The sequence below is a fragment of the Silene latifolia genome, chromosome 3 (assembly GCF_048544455.1).
Source record: "Silene latifolia isolate original U9 population chromosome 3, ASM4854445v1, whole genome shotgun sequence".
In the NCBI taxonomy this organism is placed as follows: Eukaryota; Viridiplantae; Streptophyta; class Magnoliopsida; order Caryophyllales; family Caryophyllaceae; genus Silene; species Silene latifolia.
Window position 1 is genome coordinate 98,305,953 of NC_133528.1, and position 6,388 is coordinate 98,312,340.

Here is a 6,388-nt window from a genome sequence, read left to right on the forward strand (position 1 = left end):
GAAGATTTCGCAGTAAGTGCAGTAATTAAGGGAGGAGTAATTAGCAATTATTACTGGTAATAATGGAGAATAATCTGCATTTAATACCGTATCAAGCAGCCGTTCAAGTAGGAAGCCTATATAAAGAATACTTTGAAGATATTGAGATCATCTCATTCACACACAAGAAGGAGCATACGCAATACTTAGAGAATTATAAACATTGTTATTATCATACAATTATTCTCCCAAATTACATAGTGAAATCCTCTCCTGGCTTGGTGCCCGTGGTTTTTTCCCATTCAAGGGTTTTCCACGTACAAAATTCTTTGTCTTATTATTATTGTTGTTATTTCATTTACAGCTTATTATTACCCTGACGATCTGACCAATAGACTACCTAGAGCTAGTTAACCTTACACAACTCTACCCTGACCTCATTTCGCCCTGCGCAAAATCCACACAAAACACTACCTATTGACGAGTTTCCTTTTGTTGAGTTTCGGGATACAGAGCAAAGGGACATATTTGTTGTTGGAATATGTGTCCTCCGACAATAATGCGATCACAACTGTTGATCATGATGATCACATGTTTAAGTCTGATTTTAAAGAATACAATTGGGAAGTATTTTTACTGTCAACTGGTCCACACATATCGGTAATGATTGGCTGACTAGAGTTTGACATTACTGTCGTGCGACGGTGGTGATCAGTTGATCCCTTAGGTCATACCTAAAGGATAATACTCTTAATTGATCATTTAATTAATCGTATAACGTTACGAGTTAATTAAATTACTTGAAAATTGACGGACGATTTTGGAAGTATAATTTACGTATCTAATTATAATCTGATACGGTCTAAGTGATCGAATTGTTTTATTAATTGGATGAAATTGTTGTTTAAGGAAACAATTGAAATTGAATGAATTATTATAAATACAAGATGTTGTGATTTATAATTGGTAAATTATTTTGGTACAAATAATTGTGAATTATTAAGTCAATTTTGTGTATGACGTATTTTTATTAATACGTTGATTTTTAATATGTTAAAAATACATAACAATTTTACATGACATATAACATGTGACAAATTGACAAAGATAAAATGGAATCCATTTTATTTCCTAATGGACCGAAATATTGGGTGATATTAACATTATAAATTATGTTAATTAAGTGAGTGGAAAACATGATTATTTTTCCTACAACTAGGCATGTAAACCTAGTGTCTCTTGTGAAGAGCACCAATCTCATGCATTGGCCTTCCTCCCACCCTCCTACCCGGTTTCCCCTTGTAAAGAGCCAAGGGTCTTTTGCTTAAAAATCTATCATTCACTACATGCAAAAGTGTGTGATTCATTTTTATTCATTCATTCATCATAAAAATATTTTAGAGAGATAAAATATTTCTTCCTTCTTCCTCTTCCTCTTAACCGAAATCCAAAGAGGATCAAAATATTTTTGGGTCATTTTATTTAAATTAATGTTATTCTAGTATTAATAATATTAATTTTATTAAGAGTTTATCTTGGGTATTATTCCTTGGGAGGGATTCTATACTTGAGTCCTTTGTTCATCCATTTAAGGAGAGCTCAAGAACAAGAGAGAAGGTGAACTCTCTTGTGCCCATATAAACTGAAATACCAATGTAAGATGAAGATTTCTTCTTTAAATTTTTTATTGTTTGCATGCATAAGATCACCATTTAATTTTATGACTAAATTAACAAAAACATATATGAATATGTTGTATAAAGAGATCTAGTTTTCTAACAAGCGGTATCAAGAGCCTTGGTTGTTTGCATGCAAATCGGTTATAGTTTTTCCGAGTTATACGATTAACATATAAAACTTGTAAATTTGTGTTATTATGATATATCACGAAAATAATTATGCATGTTAAAGTTTCTGGTCCTAAAATGTTTTTAGGATATTTTGGTTATTTTATGGATTTTTATTGTTCATCTTATATAATAATGACATTAAAAAAATATGATTTTATGAATAAAATGTCATTTTCGGACTAAAATTAGCTAAACTTCGAATTTTCCAGTGAAGTTTGGATATGTTATCACATATATTATTTTGAGATGACCTGTAAATTTTCATAATTTTTGGACTTCTTTTACTCGAAAAATGGATTTTTCATGTTTAAAATCGGATTTAGATGAAAAATAGGTTAATATGAGAAAAATTTCGAATCTGGTCATAGAAATTTAGTATGTTGTCAAATGCAATTTTACAAGATGTGTGTAAAATAATAGGCTATATTAAAGTCTTTATGCATGATTTATGGATTTTTGATGAAAAATTAGCATAAATAGTGACTTAATTAGTAATTAATTGCTAAAACATACTCCATGACTAAAGAAAAACGTCACATGCTGCATTTTATTATCTTTTTCGGATCTAAAATTGAAAAGTTGGTGAATATAATTTTTCTCATGTTTTTATGATTTTATTGTTAAATCCGATAAACCGCAACATTGTGTTTCCGGATAAATTTCGAAATATTTAACCTAAGTTTTTTGAACATTATGAGTGTCATGGTATTTTTTTTCCAGAATGTTCATGAGTTTAAATTTTGAATTTTGAATTTATTTTAAATTTTGTGATTTATTTGAAGTTTATAGCTTATTTTATTTTAATTTTAGGTCCATTAATGAACAAATTTTAGATATATGAGTTAATTATGGTCAAATAATTAGTAAAGACTAAATTTTGAGTCCTAAGAGGTTAGGGTAATTAACTTATGCATAAATATGAATTTATGTAATTTTTGTGATTATAAAACGTTGAATCACGCAAATCCGTAAAAACCGTGTAATATACGATATTGGCTACTTAAAGGCGATTTAGCATAAAATTGGGCATGTTCATACATATTATAATGCTGCATTTTTTTTATGATTGTCATAATTTTATTTTATGTAATTTTATTTTATGTAATTTTACTTAGTATGGCCTTAGTTTTAATTGGTATTACCCGAAATGTATGGGAATATCGATTCGGTTGTAATTTATTGTGATCTCGTATCACCGTTTTGTAATTTAATAGATTTATTTTATTTTATTTACAAATGTATAATAGGAAATTATGTAATTTGTTATGTAATTTTATTTATTCCGGAGTTCCTTGAAGACGGTGTCATTCAAGAAGATGATACATAAAGACAGTGTTACCTCGAGATGCGTGCCATAACCGAAGTTCAAGGGACCAATGGAGTTGGTTTCCGAATATGTAATAGTTAATTAGATTTTCTATTTTAGGAAGGCCATACTAGGATTTATATTTTTATTATGCTTTGCATTTTATTTATATGTTGCATGCATCGCTAAATCGCCATAACTAAAACATGCATTATCTTTTAATCGAGTATATCGACCGTGTCAATTACAATTATCGTAGTTCACCACTTTAGTTCACTTAAAACGTGATAGATAATAAATTGACATGACCTCTCGCTAAAACAATCAATTGAGACATAGCCTTACCAAATAGTAGAAACCATGAAAACCTATTTCGCGAGGGAGTGCACTCGGCTACCCCGGGGTACAAACCTTGTTACGTAGGGGAAGTGGGTGATAAATGTCTATCCACCGAATTCATGTTGATGAGGGTTTCATCGGCTACCCCGTGCCTAAGTTAATGTGGGTTTGGATCATGGACACATTTATTCGAAATTTGGATTGAACTCAACAAAAGTTTTTGATAAGGGTTTCATCGGCTACCCCGTGCCCTTGTCGGATATGTTGTGGGCTATAGATAAATATTAGAGTAATTTTATCGACCGAGAGTTCTAAAAGTAGAATCGATTAAAAAGTTAGTCCACCGAGTTATATTGATAAGGGTTTCATCGGCTACCCTGTGCTCAAGTTAATATGAATTTGGATCTCGGAATCATTTATAATAGTTGGGTAGAGGTCACTATATAAATGCTCATATCTTGTTAATTATTTACAAGTATGATATTAAAAGACAAATGTTAATATTTCCTTTTCCTCCATACTTGTAGTTCATTACAATGAATCCATCAAATACTAACGCACCGATAACTATTGAGTCTTACCACAATGTTCTTAACGACGTTTGCTCCAACAATGATTTCGACACTACTAGAGAACTTCATTTTGGGATAGGTTCGGATGGAAACCTTAACTTCATCACTTCTTCTAGACCACCTACTACTACTACTAGATCTCGTGTGAGCCCGTCTCAGGAAGACTACCTCATACAATCTATAGGGTCTTTGTCTCTGGTAGATAAAGATGCCATAACTAGTGGGAGCTCAAGCAATCAAGTTCTTGCTTCCAAGGGCAAAAAGTTCAAGAAGAAGGGAAAGAAAGTCAAAAACTTCAAGCAAGTTAATGATGAGTGCCATTATTGCTATGGCATGGGACATTGGCTTAGGAATTGTCCCGTATATTTGCGAAATATAAGGGAAGGAATCATCGTTCCAAAAGGTAAAATTCCTAAAGAAATTTATGTTATTGATATAAATTATACTTCCACTACGACATGGGTACTAGATACCGGTTGTGGTTCTCACTTTTGTAATCATTTACAGGGTTTAAGAGACGTGAAGAGGCTTAGCAAGGGAGATGTGGATCTACGCCTTGGAAATGGAGCTCGAGTAGCGGCCGAATCCAAAGGAACTTATGTTTTAGCTTTGCCTAATGGATTTGAGTTGTATTTACATAATTGTTTTTATGTGCCTACACTCTCTAAAAACATTATTTCAATCGCCATGCTAGACATGGTCGGTTTTTGTTTTGTCATTAAGAACAATCGTTGTACTATTTCAAGGAATTTTTTGGTTATAAGCCAAGCTTCCTCCATCAATGGCATTTACATTTTAGAGACCTCAAATCCGACTAATGATATCTATAACATTCAATCAAAGAAACTCAAAACAAGTGACCCAAGTGAAGCGTTAATTTGGCATTGTCGATTAGGTCACATAAACGAGAATCGCATCAAAAGATTAATTTCGACTAATGTGATTACACCATTTGATTTTCAATCATATGGTACGTGCGAATATTGCCTTCTTGGCAAAATGACTCGTAATCCTTTTAGTGGTAAAGGGACACGAGCTAGTGAACTATTGGGACTCATACACACTGATGTGTGTGGACCAATGAGTATCACCGCTCGTGGAAATTATGACTACTTCATAACCTTCACCGATGATTTAAGTAGATATGGGTATATCTATTTAATGAAGCATAAGAGTGAAGCGTTTGAGAAATTCAAGGAATTTCAAAACGAAGTAGAGAACCAATTGAACAAAAGGATTAAGGCACTACGATCCGATCGTGGTGGAGAATATCTTAGTCTAGAATTCGATTCACACTTGAAAGGTTGTGGTATTATATCACAACTTTATCCACCCGGAACACCACAACTCAATGGTGTTGCCGAAAGGAGAAATCGAACCCTACTTGATATGGTTCGATCCATGATGAGTCAAACCGAGTTACCGAACTCGTTTTGGGGATTTGCAATCCAAACTGCAATTCTATCTTTGAATAATACTCCCACTAAAGCCACCGAAAAGACTCCATTTGAAATGTGGAAAGGAAGAGTTCCTAATCTATCCTACATGAAAATTTGGGGATGTGATGCTTATGTCAAGGCAAAAACCGACAATAAGCTTGCCCCAAGATCCGTAAAATGCATCTTTGTAGGTTACCCTTTGACCTCTCGAGGTTACTACTTCTACAAACCTCAAGAAAACAAAGTGTTTGTGTCTTCCGAGGCTGTCTTCTTAGAAAGCCAATTTATTTCTAAGAGACAGAGTGGGAGAAATTTTGAACTTGATGAAGTTCAAGAGCCACAAACCGAGGTAGTGACGCAAGAAGATGTTCCTTCGTTGTCTAACGCGGTTGTCCCTCCTCCACTTAGAAGAACAGGCCGAGTTATTCGCCATCCCGATCGATATGTGGGACTTATCGAAGAAGATGGAACACTCGATGTGTTGCTTATAGAAAGTGATGAGCCCGCCACCTACAAGGCCGCAATCTCTAGTCCAAATTCCTTCTTATGGCTTGAAGCCATGAAGTCCGAAATGGATTCTATGCAAGAAAACCAAGTTTGGGACTTGGTAGATTGCCTAAAGTGGCAAGACCTCTTCAATGCAAATGGATATTCAAAGTCAAAAATGGCATAGAAGGACATGATGATGTCTACAAAGCTAGGCTAGTGGCAAAAGGAATTACCCAAGTCCAAGGTCTCCATTATGATGAGACCTTCGCTCCCGTAGCTATGCTAAGATCCATACGGATTTTGTTAGCGATCGCCGCATTTCATGATTATGAAATATGGCAAATGGATGTCAAAACCGCTTTTCTAAATGGGCATTTAGAAGAGGAGGTGTACATGATACAACCCGAAGGTTTT